The sequence below is a fragment of the Equus caballus genome, chromosome 11, assembly GCF_041296265.1.
Source record: "Equus caballus isolate H_3958 breed thoroughbred chromosome 11, TB-T2T, whole genome shotgun sequence".
Classification (NCBI taxonomy): domain Eukaryota; kingdom Metazoa; phylum Chordata; class Mammalia; order Perissodactyla; family Equidae; genus Equus; species Equus caballus.
This window is the reverse complement of record NC_091694.1, coordinates 13,150,766-13,170,325: the sequence shown is the minus strand read 5'-3', so window position 1 is coordinate 13,170,325 and position 19,560 is coordinate 13,150,766. Positions and strand designations below refer to the sequence as shown.

Below are 19,560 nucleotides of genomic sequence, written 5' to 3'. Positions count from 1 at the left end.
CAGTTGTCCATTTGTTATCTTTTATGGTGAAATGCCCTTATCCTGTATTTTCTTTTACCCAATCCTCCTCATCCTTCAGTTAACTTTAACAGCACTTTCTTACATCCTAATTCCTAGGTAAGGTTTTTTCCTCCCTGTTATACAAACTCTTAATCCCTATATTTCTCCTTTGTTCATTGAATTGAATATTATTGTTCTTTTTAGTATTAATGCAACATCTTTTCGCCTGCTGGACTGAAACCTCCCTTAGTGCGAGAACTAGATGTGATTAATTCAGTGATGTTTTCTCAACATCTAGCAAGGTGCCTGGCACATAATGGCTATTTAACACACTAATGGTAAATGAATTAGTAAATACCACATGGTGGCAGATAAACAGATGACTGAACTTCTTAAGCACATGTAAGATAATCACTGGAGCCTTTGGAAAAGTTCAGTATGAGGTGGGGAGAAATGGTCAGTGAAACATGGATGCTATATGTTTATAAATAAAGGTTGGTATCTTGAAACCAACATAAATTCAGTAACACACTTTTATGCACTAATCAATAGAATGTATGCTTTTTATAATTAGTAAAAATGATTGTATATTTTATTATATCTCAAAGAAAACTTTAATTCTATCTTTAGAAATCTCTTGCCCAGGGCTGGGCCCGTGGCTGAGTGGTTAAGTTCGCGCGCTCCGCTGCAGGCGGCCCAGTGTTTCGTTGGTTCGAATCCTGGGCGCAGACATGGCACTGCTCATCAAACCACATTGAGGCGGCATCCCACATGCCACAACTAGAAGGACCCACAATGAAGAATATAGAACTATGTACCGGGGGGCTTTGGGGAGAAAAAGGAAAAAAAATAAAATCTTTAAAAAAAAAAAAAATCTCTTGCCCCTACCATATTTGACTTCCCCTTGAAATAAATGAAAATTTTATGATGGAGATTTGCTTTTTTCATGGAAACTATGATAGTAGGAAGGAAGATAAAACAGATTTTATAGGTATCAAATACACACAAATACATATACATTTTATATACATATAGTTAATGTATTATATATGTAATATGCATATATATAGCATATATATGTAATATATATATGTCATACTTCTTAAACATTCTCAGTGATGATCTTACCGAAATGATACACACTTTATGAAGCTTTTCTATTTTACTCTAAGCACAATGAATTCCTCTGGTCCTTGTTTGCTCATAGTATTGTGTTTATATCATTGTGTAGCTTTTATCACACTGAAAACGGTATAGAGTCTGTCTTCTTTTCCAGGGACAGTGTCTTGATTATTTGTATTTCTAACACAAGGCACAGATCCTGGCATATAATAGGTATTAAGTAAACGCTTGACAAGCATTTTAGCTTTCAAATGTTCTAAAAGTAATTTGATATGCAAATGTTAATGTTATATAAGGACAAATTACAATAAAGACCTAGTTATAAGTTAAATTAATTAACATAAAACAATGATTTAGTGAAAAGTATATACATTTAAAGATATTTAAATTTAGATTTAAAGAAATAGTATGATGTGGAAGCACTTTGGACTTTGAAGTCAGACGGATTGGTTTAATTTCTTATTCTGCCATTTTATTATGTAAATTTGGGCAAATCAGTACTCTGCTAAACGTCGTTGTTTTCATTTGTGGATAAAAAACTAAATAATAACTTTTTATACTTATAAAAATGAGATAAAATAATATAAGAACTGCCCTAAACTGTAGTGAGGGTAGTAAGCGCTGAATAAATGTGTACTCCACTTCATCATTTGCAACAACGTTTAACAATTATGTTTACACTGTAAATGTTAGAATTTGTAGCAGCACCTTTCATTAACAGTATTGGAAAAGGTCTGTTGTGACTTTAAAATATATTTCACATAATTTAGAAATCATTTATGATAAGGAGAAAAACTTCTCTCAATGGTAAATATTACGTTTATATTTGATAAATAAGGAGAAAATTTGACTACTTAATATTTGATCTGTTTGTGCATAATGATGAATGTGAGAATATTTTCCAGCCACTTTGAAATATTGAACTGCCCAGGGACAAGACATGGATGATGTTTTGAAGGAAATAAATATTTCAGCTTCACATTTCAACTTTTCTTCTTTATTCCTTTGATCTAGCTTTGGTTTACTTATCATTCTGCTTGGATGACTTCACATTGCCTTTTTCGTCTCCCTGGTAACAAGAAGTGGTCCTGCACCAATTTCAAAATATTTAGGCTTTGTCATTGTACAAGATGAACATGTGTTTCCTTATTATTTACTGATAGAATACTGCCTCTCAAATAAGATGTATTGGTGGGTATGTATATAGCTTTGCATATATGATATATAATTTATATATGTAACTTTTAATCAGTAGTTTCTCAAATATAGGTAACATAAAAGAAAACATTAGATTTGGGATTTATTTTGAAGTTTAAAGATTTTAAAGGAATTTTTCTTCACGATTCACTGTAGCTGTTTGATCTTTAAGGATTATTTTTCAAGGTTTTCTTATTTTGCCATAAAAATATTAATTACTTTTCTATTTGCTGAGTTAGAGTTCCTTTAATTTATTTATAGATCCATATTATAGGCAGAAGTCAGTTTAGCACAAAATTATTACGTAAAACTTTAAACTGTTGAAATATTTTATTAACTTTACCCATCTTGCTTTATTTTCTACTTTACACACAAATTTTCCGATCTTCTGAGATTGGTTTTCTTATACAGGTTCTCACTGCTACTTTCCATTGTTTTTATTCCTATAGCACTTAGAATTTGTCACAAAATATATATAATATTACACTCCTGTTAGATTTTTTCTTTGCATTTTTCTCTTTCCCCTTAATCAGATTGTAGTTTCTCCAAGATAAGAACCATTTCTTGTACTTCGAAGTTTTCTGCAGTATTTGACCAAGTAGATCTCAGAATTTGCTACCAGGACCCTACATCACCCCTAGAACCTGCCTAGGTTACTGAGAAAGAAGGGGAGGAGGTTGATGCCAGCATCAGTGCTTTTGAATCAAGATTCAAATCCAGTTGATTTCAAAGGATTTATGGACCTCCCAGCTGAGACCCATATCTTCTTAAGAGACTTTTGGGTAGTTGAAGAAGATCCCTTTCATGGTTCATATTCGTAACCACTAGCTTCAACCAATCATGGTTCTTTAACCGTGGAGTTTGACCCTGGGAGCCTGGAGCACATTCTCTGGGTGAGTCGAAATCACTGACAATGAAAGGTCCTTGTCAGAAGGACCTTCTGTAAGACTTCTTTATGCAGTTACCATGCATTTTTGAGCTTTTTCCCTAGTAGCAAGAGAAAAACCTCAGCTGCTTTACTTCTGGATCATCATAGTTTCCTGGAGCCTTATTGCGTGTTTGCCTGTGATTGTATCAATGCTGTTCTGTTTGAGCCAGGGTTATGCTTCATCTGCTGCTGACACTGAGAACTGCTGGCTTTCTTTGTTCTAACTTTACTGCTGTTGTATGTAAGTCCACTTACCCCTGAGGGGCTTCTGAGAAGGTTGTTGTGCTCCACCATAGTAGGATGGGGATTCCTGCACTAAAGATCTGCTTCCTGCAGACCCGTCTCTTTCATTAAATGGAGCAGAATGAAATTTCTCTGAACCCTCTCCTGCTTTTCAAGACCCTGTGTTCAAACTTCTGTTATAATACTTAGTATTTATCTTTACCTTTTTCTTTTACTTGATGGAGTCCTCTTAGAAAGACAGGTTTCTCATATAGCTTTGTTCCCTAGGGAAAGTTACTGACTAATAGGTGGTAAATCTTAACCAGTGTTTGATGAATGAGCCAATAAAAGGTTGAACGGCTCTCTTGTAAGCTCAAAATATTATGTTCTTTTAGAAGGAATAAGAATGGAGAAAATCTCAGGTTTGCCATGGCCTTTTTAAACATAGTTTTGTTATGAATCCTTAGAAACATTCTTTTTATCTTCCAATATTTTACAAAAAATGTATTTATGTTTGGCGTGTTTAGGCTTGAGTAGTTGTATGATTATCTTACATGTGGACTACTCTGTGACTCAGGATAGCACTTTGTCCTGGCATATTTTGAATTGGACTAGCACCATGAATACCCACACTATGTCTCAAAATTGTGATATGTCCTTGATGTGAGCAGTGCAGAAATATTTGTCAGCATCATTTCTTTATAAGACTTTAAAACTTTCCCATAAAAAGTCACCTTAGTTGTGAGCTGACATTCTCCTTCAGTATTTGATAATCTCTGGGACTCCCTGAGGTTCTAACGGGGCCTCATTCCATATTATCCATGGCACAATTCTTCTCCATGTTGGCTTCTAGTCTTATGAACTTACTTTGGAAAAACTAAAACTTTCTTGGGTGACTTATGTCTTATACAAGTCTTAGTGGTCATTGGTCTCCAGAAATTTTGGTTCATAACCGTATGATTTTTTGCACTTAACCGAACTTAGAGTTTCCTCCTTTAGACAGATGCATCTTAGTCAAGGGGGACATCTGGAGCTAACTGAAGAGTCTGCGGGCACTTTCATCCTGGGCCTTATCTCGTTCAAACTTGCCGCTGTTAAGTGTAAATATTCCCTTTGGGAGAAAGGATTTGGCTTTTTTAGCTTGTGTTTTAAACCTGGCAACATTACTTAAAGTGAGTCAAGTAACTGAGCAAACACAGAAACTTTAAATACTTAAAGGCTGTAACACAATTGAGCCTATCGATTTTTTCTTTACCTTATTTAACTTTTAAATTTTCCCTATTCCCCACTCCTGTATTTTGTTCTCATAACATTGTTAAGGAAGTTATAAATTATGGTAAGCACCTTAGACAACCCTAGATATGTTAAGTTAAAAAAAAAAAATACTAGTGTCGTTACTTGCATTAGTTTCCTATCACTGCTGTAGCAAAATACCAAAAACTTGGTGTCTTAAAACGATTCAAATTTATTATCTTACAGTTTTGGAGATCAGAGGTCCAAAATAAGACTTAAGTGCCTAAAGTCAAGATGTCGTCAGGATTGGTTCCTTTGGGAGGCTCTAGGGAACAATCTTTTCCTTCCTTTTCCATCTTTAGAGGCAGTCTTCATTCCTTGGTTTGTGGCCCTGCATCATATTGCCATTGCTCCTTCTGCTTCCTCGCTCACATTTCCTTATCTCTCTGTTGACCTTCCTGCATCTCTTTTATTTATTTATTTATTTGGTGAGGAAGATTCACCCTGAGCTCACATCTGTTGCCAATCTTCCTCTTTTTTTTTTTCCCCGCTTGAGGAAGATTAGTCCTGAGCTAATGTTTGTGCTGATCTTCTTCTACTTTGTATGTGGGATGCCTCCATAGCATAGCTGATGAGTGGAGTAGATCTGTGCCTGGGATCTGAACCCGCGAACCTGGGCTGCCGAAGTGGAGCGTGTGGAACTGTAACCACTTGGCCAAGGGCCGGCACTCCAGTTTCTCTTTCATAAAGACCTTGTGATTACATTTGAGGCTTACCCAGAAAATCCAGGATAATCTCTCCATCTCAAAATTTTAACTTAATCACATCGGTAAAGCCCCTTTTACTGTATAAGGTAGCATATCTACAAGTTCCAGGGATTGGGAAGGATATGGATGTCTTTGGAGAACCATTATTCAGCCTACCCTGCCACAGTGGTACTGCTTCAACCTGATGGGATGGCATGCTCTGTAGGCTACTATAGTTCATATCGATGATAGAAGAAATGGTGCTGATCTTCCTCTAAAAATGTATCTACAGTCATGTGCTACATAATGATGTTTTTGGTCGATGATGGACCACATATACGACGGTAGTCTCATAAGATTATAATGGAGCTGAAAAATTCCTATTGGCTAGTGATGTGGTAGCCATCATAATGTCATAGTGCAATGCATTACTCATGTGTTTGTGCTGATGTTGGTGTAAACAAACCTATTGCAGAGCCAGTTGTATTTTCCCCTGTGCTTGATTTAACCTCATGTTGTTTTGTTCATCATAGCCCTTAAGCATACAAAATCCACTGCTAATGTTGCCAATAAGAGGCCACATTGAGGGATTGATCCTGAAACGAAATTAAAAGTGATTAAGGACTATGGACGTAGAAAATCAGTGATGTTTATTGCTTGCCAATTAGGCATGTCTTATTCCATGTTAGCTATAATCTTGAAGCACAAGAAAAAGTGATGAATCTGTTAAAGGATCTGCTTCATTTAAGGCAATGAGACTATCAAAAATTTGAGAAGGACCTATATTAGGCGTGGAGAAACTATTAATGACCTGGATTGAAGACCAGACACAGAACCGTGTATCCCTCTCAGCAGCATAATGATCACAGCCATAGCAAAAAGTTCATTTGCGATTGAAAGTAAAGGCTGGACCCGACTACGATTCGAATTTACTGCTAGCTCTGGGTGCTTTAAACGATTCAAGAATCGTTGTTCGTTACATGACGTGAAAGTGAGGGTGAGTCTGCGAGCGCTGATGTGAAGGCAGCGGAAGAACTTTTGGAAACTCCAGATAAGCTGATTGTGGAGGAAGATTGCTTGCTAGAGCAGATATTCACTATGGGTGAAACCTCCCTCTTCTGGAGATGGGTGCCTGAAAGGACTTTGATCCAGAAGGAGGCCAAGTCAATGCCAGGTTTCAAGGCTTTTGAGGACAGGATAACACTCTTGCTTGGGGCAATGTTGCAGGCTACAAATTGAAACCCTTTGTCCTCTGGCAGGGTGAGAACCCCAGGGCCTTCAAGAACATCAGTAAGCACACACTGCCGGTGTGCTACAGGAGCAATAAGAAGTCACAGATGACCCAGCTCCTCTTCCAAGATGCCCTCCTGAATTGCCATGCCAGCGAAATGGAGAAGGACTGTTTGGAGAATCACATACCTTTCAAGATTTTGCTTATTGTTGATAACGCTCCCAGACTCCCTCCTTTTGTTGGTGATCTTTATCCCAACATCAAAGCTATGTTTCTCCCTCCAAACACCACCTCTTTGATACAACCAATGGATCAAGGAGTTATGGCAGCCTTTAAAGCCTAGTACCTGAGGAGGATCTTTGCCCAGGCTATTGCTGCAAGTGAAGAAGACACTGATGCAATTCTGGAAGGATTAAACCATCTATGACTGCGTCAAGAGCCTTGCTTGAGCCTGGGGGATGTCATCAAAGAGTATAGGAATGGCTTCTGGAAGAAAACACTCAAGGTTCATCCATGACTTCAAAGGATTTGCCAAGAATCAGGCGGTTGCAAAAATCAGCAAGGCTGTGGTTGAGATGGCAAACAATTTTAACCTGGGTGTGGATGAGGACGACATTGAGGAGCTCCCAGAGGTGGTTCCTGAGGAATTGACTAATGAGGAGTTGTTGGAACTGCAGCAGGAATGCATAGCTGAAGAAGAGGCAAGGGAAGAGGAAACTGCAGAAGAAAATAAGAATCCCCAAGAAAATTCACAGAGAAGCGTTTAGCAGAAGGTTTTGCAGACCTCAGCCAGCTCCTTAAAAAGTTTGAAAACATGAACCCCAACACTGAAAGATTTTCATTAATAGAGAGGAATGTTCATGGTGTATTATCTGCTTACAAACAAATCTATGATGGAAAAAAGAACCAAACCAAACCACCATGCGCCTATTTCTGAAAAGAGTGACACCTCTTCAAGGAGAGCCTCAAGCAGGTCCTTCAGGAGACATTCCAGAAGAAGGCCTTATTATCATGGGAGATGACAGCTCCATGCATGTTATTGCCTCTGATGACCTTCCAGTGGGACAGGATGTGGAGGTGGAAGATAGTGATATTGATGATCCTGACCCTGTGTAGCTCTAGGCTAATGTGTGTGTTTGTTTACTAGTTTTTAACAAAAAAGTTTAAAAAGTAAAAAAAAAATTTAAATAGAAAAAGCTTATAGAGTTAGGTTATAAAGAAAGAAAATATTTTTGTACAGTTGTACCATGTGTTTGTGTTTTAAGCTAAATGTTATTACAAAAGAGTCAAAAGTTAAAAAAATTAAAAAGTTTATAAAGTAAAAAAGTTACGGTAGGGGCTGGCCCCGTGGCTGAGTGGTTAAGTTCGCGCGCTCTGCTGCAGGCGGCCCAGTGTTTCGTTGGTTCGAATCCTGGGCGCGGACATGGCACTGCTCGTCAGACCACGCTGAGGCAGCGTCCCACATACCACAACTAGAAGAACCCACAACGAGAAATATACAACTATGTACTGGGGGGCTTTGGGGAGAAAAAGGAAAAAATAAAATCTTTAAAAAAAAAAAAGTTACGGTAAGCTAAGCTTAATTCATTATTGAGGGAAGAACAAATATTTTTTATAAATTGAGTGTAGCCTAAACATGCAGTGTTGATAAAGTCTACAGTGTGTCCAGTAATGTCCTGGGCCTTCACATTCACGCATCCTCACTCACTGACTCACCCACAGCAGCTTCCAGTCCTGGAAGCTCCATTCACGGTCAGTGCCCTATATAGGTGTACCATTTTTTATCATATAGTCTATATTTTTACAGTACCTTTTCTATGTTTAGATACACAAATACTTCCCATTGTGTTACAATTGCCTGCAGTATTCAGTATAGTAACATGCTGTGCAGGTTTGTAGCCTTGGAGCATTAGGCTACACCGTCTAGGTGTGTGTAAGTGTACTGTGGTGTTTGCACAACCACAAAACCACCTAACCACGCATTTCTCGGAACGTATCCCTGTTGTTAAGTGACGCATAACTATTATTGTTTCCTACCCATATGGCTTATAGCTAATTAATGAGGTCAGAGCAAGCAGGCTAGTCTACCCAGGGGTAATAAGATGTGGATGCATCTTAGTCAAGGAGTAATGGAGTAACGTTTCCTCTTAAATGGGCTTTTTTCCCCAGCCTTATTGAGATATGATTGACATATAACACTGTGTAAGTTTAAGATGTACAAGATAATGACTTGACATATGTATTTATTGCAAAATGATTACCACAGTAAGCTTAGTTAACACATCCATCTCTTTACATAGTTAAATTTTTCTTTTGTGATGAGAATTTTTAAGATTTACTCTCTTAGCAACTTTCAAGTACACAGCGCAGTATTGTTAACTAGAGTCACCATGCTGTGTATTACAGTCCCAGAACGCGTTCATCTTATAAGTGCAAGTTTGTATCCTTTGAACACCTCTACCCATTGCTTTCACATCCCCCCACCCCCCGCAAACACCCCGCTAGCAACGACTCGTCTGCTCTCTGTTTCTGTGAGTTTGGTTTTTTTAGATTCTACGTATAAGTGAGATTACATGGTATTTGTCTTTCTCTGTCTGACTTATTTCATTTAGCATAATGCCATCAAGCTCCATCCATGTTGTCACAAATAGCAAGATTTCTTTTTTAATCACTGAATAACATTCCGTTGTATATATATACCACATTATCTTTATCCATTCTTCTGTCAATGAGCACTTAGATTTTTTTCCCATGCCTTGGCTCTTACAAATAATGCTGCGCTGAACATGGGAGTGCAGATATCTCTGTGAGTTAGTGCTTTCATCACCTTCAGATATATGCCTAGAAATGGAATTGCTGGATCATAGGGTAGTTAGTTATATTTTTAATTTTTTGAGGAACTTCCATTCTGTTTTCCATAGTGGCTACACCAATTTACATTCCCACCAACAGTGTGCAGGGTTCCCTTTTCTCCACATCCTCTCCAACACTTGCTATCTCTTGTGTTTTTGATAATAGCCATTCTAACTGGGTGTGTGGTGATATCTCATTGTGGTTTTGATTTGCATTTCCCTGATGTTTAGTGATGCACAGCCCTTTTTCATGTACCTGGCTGGGCTCCTTGCCTAGGTGAGGCTACAGGTTATATTCCGCATTTGGACAGGGCCATAGTTGGGCTCTGTTACAGGACTGGGCTTTAGGCTGGGCTCCAAGGCTGCCAAGGGTCACTGTTCAGGCTCCCTAGATATGAGGGGTCTGAGGTTATACTTAACAGTTGGGCAGGGCTGCTAACCTGGCTCCCTGCCCAAGTGGGGCTCTAGAATGGGCTCTGCAGCTACCTGGCTTCTTTGGCCCGGCTTCCTGGTGGGATGGGATTGGAAGCTAAACTCCATAGTTGTGTAGGGCTGTAAATTTGCTTCCCTTCCCAGGAGGGGCCATGGAATGGGTTCCCTGGCCTGTAAGGCTTGTTGGCTGGGGAACCAAATCAGGCAGAACTTCCTGCTGAGCTCCCTGGCTATATGGGGCCACCAGCTTGGCTCTGCCAGTGGGCAGAGCCACTGGCTGGATCTCTGCATGGTTGTCACTGCAAGGAGGAGTATGGTCTGCCAAGATATGAGCACTCCTTGCTGTAAGCCCCACCCCCCTTCTCAGTCTTTATCTGACCCCCAGTGGTTGAACCCCAAAGATTTCCCCAGTGAGCCCTGTGAGTTGAGTCCCACATAGGCTTCCCAGGAAGCATCCTGCAACCCTGGGGGAGCTGGATGTCCACCTCGGGCTCTCTTTTTTCCACTGGAGAAAGCCCGTTGGTGTGGCACTGTGCCAACCTGGGGGAGGGTTGATGCAGTTAGAGTGTAGCTGTTCCTTTTGCCCTTTTAACATGGTCCTTCTCAGTCTCTGTGTTCCAGGGGGATGCTTCAGCTTCACCCTTGGGTTCTGGGATTTTCACAGTGGTGTCTTGTCTATGGGTAGTTCCTAGCTGGTCTTTTGGTGAGAGGAACTGAAGCTGGGAATGACCTATGTTGCCATCTTGATGACATCACTCTAAATAGGCTCTTTGATATAAGCATGTTTAGAGTGAAGACTTTTGTATACCAGAGTTGTGAAGATGTTTGATCTCCTAGAGCTGAGGGCCAGAGCTCCAAAAGAGAGAGCAGACTGTATCTTCTCAACCCATGTGTAGTGGGCTGATTGGTCCCCACAAAAGATGTCTGTGTCCTAATCCCCAGAACCTATGAATATTACTTTACTTGGGAAGAGAATCTTTGCAGATGTAACTAAATTAAGGATCTTGAGATGAGGAATCATCCTGGAATATCCAAGTGGATTCTAAAACCAATCACAAGTATCACTGTGAGAGAGACATGGTGGAGAAGAAGCAAAAAGAAGGTGATGTGAAGATGGAGTAGAGAGAGATGCAGCCAGAAGCCAAGGAATGCCAGCAGCCTCCAGAAGCTGAAAGTGGCAAGAAACGGATTATCCCCTGGAGTATCCAGAGGGAGCATCGCCCTGCTGACACCTTGAGTTCAGACTTCTGGCCTCCAGAACTCTGAGAGAATAAATTCCTGTTGTTCTAAATTGCTCACTTTGTGGTAATTTGTTACAGTAGCCACAGGAAATTAATATGCCCAGCTACCCTCATGTACAGCGCCGTGGACGTCGTTACTGAATGATCTCTCTCTCTGCACTTCATCCCATTCATAGTGCTGGGTGATCTCAGCAGTTACCCCCTCATTCTGTGCACAAGAACTTCTTAGCTACCAGCATGCTCTTGTTCATATATGAGCTTATTCCTCCACTTGGTATTTTTGGATATGATTCAGTTTGCCTTTCATAGTTGGCCTTTTCAAGACTTAACTACTTGTCTTCCTTCTGTATCTGAATTCACTTTCCTCTGCCACCTTTTGAAGGTCAGTTGACAAACTGAAGAAACAAATTGTATTGTCTATCATTCCAACTAACTAATTACAAAGCATTTCTTCCTTTACACTGAAAAACTATACATATTAAGTACAATTCTCATGCAGAGTATACTCTTTCAATAATACTTATCAGTTTTGCCTTTTAGCAGCTGTTACTTTCTCTTCAAATTTTCCATTAGAAATAATTACTTGGTTGGGAAAATGCATGCAAAAACTCGTAAATTGCAAAGATACAAGCATATCATTATCATCATCATCAACTTAAGAGTTATCTCTGAGTCCACTTCCTCTAGATCAAAAGCACCTCTAAGACACATGCTATAAGAACAAGTAAATTCCTGGTCATGGAGCTGTTATAGTCATCTATAAGCATTATATGACATTGAGTTCTTTGAGAAATTGGATGACAGTTGCTTTGCCAGGTCATTCTCCATTACCAGAATCCTAAACCTGTTCAAAAATCAAATTTACAAACACCTTGAAACCAAATAATAATCCTTCTTTCACTTTATGTAATTTGCTAAAGAACCATACTTTCTGGCTTATTAGTTCTCAATCAGGCATGATTTTGTCCCACCAGGGGACATTTGGCATGTCTGTAGATATTTTTGGGTCATCAGAATTCAGGATGGGACATTGTCCCTGGCATCTAGTGAGTAGAAGCCAGGGATGCTGCTAAATATATCACAGTGCACAGGACAGGTCCCTATGACAAAGAATTATCTGGCCCAAAATGTCAGTAGTGCTAAGGTTGATAAATTAGTTCTTTCCATGGTTTTGCTCTGGTTCCATTTGGATGATATAATAATATTGAGTAACTCTATACATGTAGTATACTAACGGTATGTAGTATAAATATAAAGAAGACACTGTTCTGTCCCCACATTCTCCATTTCCCTGGCCTCAAAGAGACTTGATTATCCTGGAAAAGATAAATATGTAAATTAACAAGTATAATAGTGTATATTAAATTCTACAGTAGCAGCATATACAAAGGGCTGACAAGGACGAAAGAAGTAGCTAGCAACTCTGAGGAGTTGACATTTTAGCACCTAAAGGATGAATAGTAATCTTGCAGTCAAAACAACCAAGCAAGGAAATTCCAGTTTATATTGTGGATGAATAAGCTCCCATCAGACTAATTCTCCCACAAATATAAACTCTGTACAAAATATAAAATACAACTACCTGAAGGCCGTGGAGAATGAATAAGCACAGAGAGTGGAAGGGAGTACACACTTGGAAGAAGCAGAGGTGTTTCCCATTTCTATAGCATTTATCCAACCACATTTGGTACCACGTGGTGCAGCTAGAATTTGGGTAGATAGTTGTGGTCTTGGTACTTGAAGAACCAGATGAAAAATTGTGGCAACCACAGCCACTGGCAAACTAAGATGGAGAGACACCCAGGAAATAACTGAGCCAGAGAGGGGGAGCCCAAATACTTCATATAATCTCTGTTACTATTTCTGACTGAGCCCTGAAACATGCATGCTTGGAGAAAACTCCCAACAGCCCAAGTAAGGCTAAAAGGGCTCAACTTATATATGAGCTTCTCGCGGAATTTATAGTTTGAATTCAGCCAAGGTAACTGCCTGCTAAAAAAAATTAAAATTATCAGTCAATACCATTCAGAGGAAAATAACAGAATCCAGACTCTCTACAATGTATCATTTGTAATGCTACAAGCCACAATTACGTGACATATGAAGAAACAGGAAAACATGACCTATTTATTCTCAGGAGAAAATACAATTAATGGAGACTACCCCAGGATGAATTAGATGCTAGAATTAGCAGATAAAAATTTTAAAGTAGCCATGATAATTATGCTCAAGGACATTAAGAAAAATTGGTATCAATGAGTGAAAAGCTAGGAAATCTCCACAGAAAAACAGTGAAAAATACAACATTTTAAATTTAAAATGTGGGCTCATGTAACAATAGAATAGAGATCACAAGATTCAATGAACTTGAAGATAAATCAATAGAAATCAGCCAATTTGAGGGGCTGGCCCCGTGGCCGAGTGGTTAAGTTCGTGTGCTCCGCTGCAGGCGGCCCAGTGTTTCGTTGGTTCGAATCCTGGGCGCGGACATGGCACTGCTCATCAAACCATGCTGAGGCAGCGTCCCACATGCCACAACTAGAAGGACCCACAACGAAGAAGATACAACTATGTACTGGGGGGCTTTGGGGAGAAAAAGGAAAAAATAAAATCTTTAAAAAAAAAAAAAAAAAAAGAAATCAGCCAATTTGAGGACCAAGAGAAAAATGTACTGAAAATAAAAGCTTCAGGGACTTGTGGGAAAATAACACAATTTTATTCGTGTAAAATAAAATGTTTAATTTGAGTCACAGAAGTAGAGGGAAGAGAGTAGTATAGTAGGAAAATATTTGAATAAATAATAGTCCCAAATTATCCAGTTTTCGTGAAGGATGTAATTATACTGATTTAAGAAACTCAACAAAGCTCAAGCAGGATGAATGGAAAACAAAACAAAACAAAACAAAGCAAGCAATACTTGTTGTTATGTGTCTTTTGATTCTGGCCATACCAGAGGTTGTGTAATGGTATCTCTTTGTGGTTTTGATGTGCATTTTCCTGGTGACTAATGATATTCAGCTTCTTTTTATGTGCTTATTGGCCTTTTGTGTATGTTCTTTGGAAAACTGTCTATTCAGATTCTTCACTCATTTTTAAATTCTTTATCTTTTTATTATTGATTTGTAAGAGTTCTTTATATATTCTTGAAACAAGCTTCTTTTCAGTTATATGATTTACAAATATTTTCTCCCTTTCTGTAGATTATCTTTTCACCTTTTGATAATATCCCAAGCAGTACAAAAGTTTTAAAAATTTGGAGTCCAATTTATCTGTAGTTCATTTTCTTGTTTGTGCTTTTGGTGTTATATCTAAGAAGGCTTTACTTAGCTAAAGGTCACAAAGATTTACTCCTATGTTTTCTTCTAAGAGTTTTATAGCTTCAGCTCCAATATTTAGGTCTGTGGCCTATCTTGAGTTAATTTTTGTGTATTATGTAAGAAAGGAATCCAATCTTATTCTTTTGCATATTGATATCCAGTTGTACTAGCACATTTGATATAAAGGCTTTCCTTTTCCATTGAATTGTCCTGACGCCCTTGTGGAAAATCAACTGATCATCAATGTAAGGTTCTATTTTGGGAATGTTAATCCTATCTCGTTGATTTATATGTCTATCCTTATGCCAGTAGCACACTATTTTGATTACTCTAGCTTTTTAATAAGTTTTGAAATCAGGAAATGCGAGTCCTCCAACTTTGTTCTTCTTTTTCAAGATTGTTTTGGATATTCTGGCTCCCTTGCATTTCCATATGAATTTTAGGCTCAGCTTGTCAATTTCTGCAGCATGCCACTTGGGATTTTCATAAGGATTGTATTGAATCTGTAGATCAACTTGGGAAGTATTGTCGTCTTTCCAATGTTAAGACAAATACTAATTTCCATTTTACTGGGTGTTCCTTTCTCACTCTTGAAGTATCAAATGTTTAGACGTCCACAGTGTTTACCATTTTTTACAAGAATTTAGTAGAGACCACTAGTCTTAGCAGTCATGTAAAGAAGAGGCCAAAGAAATTTTTTCGTTTATCATGCTGAGTGAAAGGTATTATTTTTAACACCTTTTAAGTCATAGTTGTATCTTAATGTTTTTAGCTGACCCACTCTAATCAGTTTAAGTACCAAAAGGCAGCCATGAACATAGGTGATATAGCTGCTTGAAAGCTTTGTTTTCCAGCCCAGCTGGAAAGAGAATGGAGACTCTTCTAGCTGTTTTTCAGACTTGTTTGAAGTTTTTTGTTTTGTTTTGTTTTTCTTGGAGTTTCCAGTGGAGATGCCAAGCTGGCAGCAAGTGAAGTATACTGTAATGTGAAGCCGTATAAATATATGTTGGATCACTGCCATCATTATCAAAAGTGCTGGTATAGAAATGTGCAAAGGGCGTATAAATGTTAGCTTGTAAAGCTAAGAAATACTAAATTGTAGTCCATTAGTCTCCTACATTTTATTGCCTTTTTGGAATAATCATGTACTTCAGAACATCCTTTAATCTGAGCTGGCTTGTGGTTGTATAAGAATGTAGCTTCTTTTTTCTTTATCCTTTATATACTCAGATGAAGAAAATTTACTGCGTTTTATAAATAAATAAGATCTAAGAAGCGAATTTTCTTCCCACCTTTTTATGTTCATGGAAGTCCATCTTTAAGGTATTTGAATGATGCATTTGTACTCGGCCCCACAACTGGTTCTACTGAAAAAAATAAACTTCAAAGTCACTTTTTCTTTTGCTGCTTATAGGACACACTATTCGGAATTGAGGTAAAAAGGAATAGCGTTCTTATGTTAGTGAGGAGCAGACCTTTCTCCTTTTCAAACCCTGAAAATTTTCACTTCTAAGGCCAGCCGCGGTGGCCTAGTGGTTAAGTTCGGTATGCTTCGCTTTGGCAGCCCGGGTTCGGTTCTCCGGCGTGGACCTACATCATTCCTCTGTCAGTGGCCATGCTGTGGTGACAGCTCACGTACAAGATGAAGAAGATTGTTAACGGATGTTAGCTCAGGTGAATCTTCATCAGCAAAAAAATAAGAAATAAAAAATTCACTTCATCACTTTATAGAAATTAAAATGGATCCCTCATTAAAATGATTGTCACCTTTTTATTTAAATTGACAGATATTTCATTTATATTAAGACAGAAGATTCCCAAATATTAATGGAGCTTAATGTACTTGTCATGGTTTAACTGGACAAGAACATTGGTTTAACTCGAATGAGGCCTTCTTTGGTTTTCAGCTTTCCTGCTGAATTAGCACAGCAGGTGTGGGGGTACTGGGAACTACTGGGGAGACTTCACACATTTCCCCATGCTTGCTATTTAATGTAAAACAATATTTGCTGTTTGTAAATCAGGATAGAAATGATCAGTTAAAAGCAATGTGCTTTATTGCACAAGATTTTATTTTAATGATATTTTTAATATGGTCTCTAATAACTGATTTTAGGTAAAGTCTATGACTTTGATTTATGCGGTCATAAGTTAGTTATAAAGTAAATTAACTAAATTTTGTAGTTAAGAATGAGGTGATATAGAGTAAATATTTGTTTTATTAAATTTTAAGTGTTTACATTAATTAAATAGCTCATGTGAATTATTGGACAAAAAAAGTAAAACAACTGACTTTCAGCATTCATGGAAGAAAGTTGATATTTCAGCCAGAGGTCATGTATTTTTATAAAATGTGTTAGCAAAATTTTAAATTATATGACATATGCTGTCCAATGTGCCTTCTTTTCTATTTATAGACAGTCTGACCAAGCAAAGGTAAACCTTTGAAAAATTGTAATCCTAACTGTGAAATAGTCTTCCCAAGCGCTTTTGGGAGGGCCTAAAAAATGAAAGAGTATCTTAGGATGAACTGGTCACTGTTGTCCCTGTAAGGCAGAGAAGTGCCTCTTGTACCGCCTAACCCAACCCCCCGCAATGCGAACATTGGTCATCAACCACAGAAGCCTCTTCCCGTGCGCCTAGTCTCAGAATCCTTTTAATAGATCATTCTAGACAGCCCCTTCCAGTCAACTGGGTCCATATACCAGAGCAAATGTTCATCAAACATTTGTGACAAAATGTTTGTGGCAAATGTCCATCGCATTTGCCACCCTAGGTCTAGGCCATGGTACCCAATATAACTTATATGGCTTTATAAGTTCCCATATGCTTTCATATAAGTCACTCAATATTCAGTGTTTGTGTCAGGGAAACCCTACATACAACTCAAGGCTTCCTGCTTCTTGGGCAGAATAATGTAAGAAGGATGAAAATGCACTAGACCAAATTAAAATTCCCTATAGCCATTAGAGTGCTCAGTCTTTTATGTAGTGATGTCCCTTGAATCAGTCTTCAGTGTGACATCCAGTTATTAATCACCATTGTCTGTGAGCTAATATTAACATTAAGTGGCAAAAAAGCATCAGTAATATTAAGGCTTTGGAATTTGGCAACTAGTTAACATTAAAGATATTTTATTTTAACAACACATACGAAAAATGGTGGATAACAAGATATTCAGGTTCCTGTTAAATAGTCAACCAAAGTCAACAACTTAAAGAAAAGCTTTAAAATAAGTCCAGAAGCCTGTATCATATTGTTGTAAAATGCCATAGCTGGGGGCTACAGCTGGCATGCAGCGTCACCTGAGCTGACTTCGCTCTCATACGGGGTATCACACACTTTTGGGCAGAGTGTTACACTCTGTAGGTCATTAAAATGGGGGCTATGCCTGTGAAACAGACAGGTAGAAGGAAAACTGCTTTGTTTATCACGAGGATGTATTGACAATTGTCATCTTCACATAGAAGGATATGTGGGTGGATATGAAGAGAAAAATAGACACGAGTGGCACTTAAAATGAAAAATAAAGGAAAAATGGATAGAGAGTATGTTCTTCTAGCCCAAATACAGAGAGCTGCTTATTTGAAGATTGCCCTTGTCCTGGCACAGTGGGGGACTCTAATCTCTATATGCATGGCTCCTTTCAAAGGGACAGAAGAGTTCTGCTGGAATGGAAACTAGGTGACACTTTTTCTTATCAGTCTCGTTGCCATTTAAGCTTTGAGAAAAGTTTTAAATCTTTTTGGAGAAAATTTGGTATTTTAATATTTTATATGACACATATGTTCTTATTGGAAAGCCTAGAAATTACTAAGGGTGTTGAGAGGATTTTAAACTCAAATCTGACTAACTCCAAAAAGCTCAATTACTTTTTGCCCATATCTTGAAAGGAAATGTCTCCTCCCACCCCCGTTATGATGTTTCTCTAAAATTTGATTTATGTGAGTTAAATTACCCCATCCCTCAGCGTTCTTCAGTATTACAGTCAATAATAAGATAGTGTTTTTTTTTAATGAATGTGAAACTTTCCCATTTAGGGAAGATGAACCAAGTTAATCTTACTTAGGATGTCCCAGTGCATTTAGGCTGCTAAACCAAAATACCACAGACTGGCTGGCTCATACACAACGTACGTTTATTCCTCACAGTTCTGGAGGCTAGAAGTCCAAGATCAAGGCACCAGCGCAGTCGTGTTTGGGCCAGAGCCCTCTTCCTTGTTCATAGCCAGTGCCTTCTCACTGTGTCCTCACATGGTGGAAGGGGCAGGCGATCTCTCTGGATGTTGTTTTATAAGGACACTAATCTCATTTTGAGGGGACACATTCAGGTCATAAAATATGGCATATGGAATATCAGGAAAGCAGCATAGCACAGTAGCCAACAGCATGAGCCATAGAAGCAGACTGCCAGGACTGGAATCCTGGCTTGACCTGTTACTAGATGTGTAGCCTTGGAAATATTCTCTAAGCCCCAGTTTCCTGCTCTGTTAAACTAGGGATATAATAATAGGCTTATTCAAGTTTACTGTGAGAATAAATGAGAGAATACATATAAAAATATTTTGCACAGTGCCCAGTACTTAGTGAGACCTCAATATTGACTATTATTGACTTTTGTGTATTTATAACCTAAAGCTCTTCTTTTCTTTCTTCTATCAACATGCAAAGATTTCTTTGCTTTGTTGGACTCTCTTGACTGTATAATTTTAATTTAAGATATAAAGAAGTTAGACGGTTATCCATTCTTTTAGGCAAGTCTACTGGAGGCCAGTAGGATAATTTCAAGTCATCACGTTCCTCTGTTGCACCTGTCACCCTACAGATCAACTTTTGCTAGACATGCATATTAAAGATATTTCTATTGGTGCATTGTTTGGTTTTTTAACAAATTGAGATATTCACAAAGTATAAACTTCATACTTTTAAAGTGTACAATTTGGCAGATTTTAGTATATTCACAAGGATGTGCAACCATCATCAGTTTCTAATACCAGAACATTTTCATCACCAAAAAAGAAATCCCATATGCATTAGCAA

At 38.2% G+C, this 19,560-nt stretch overlaps 1 protein-coding gene across 17 annotated transcripts in view; it reads left to right on the top strand.

Moving 5' to 3' along the window:
- Positions 1 to 19,560, top strand: part of CEP112 (centrosomal protein 112) — a 452,281-nt gene that overhangs the window by 173,274 nt on the left and 259,447 nt on the right. The gene's annotated exons all lie outside the window — the stretch shown is intronic.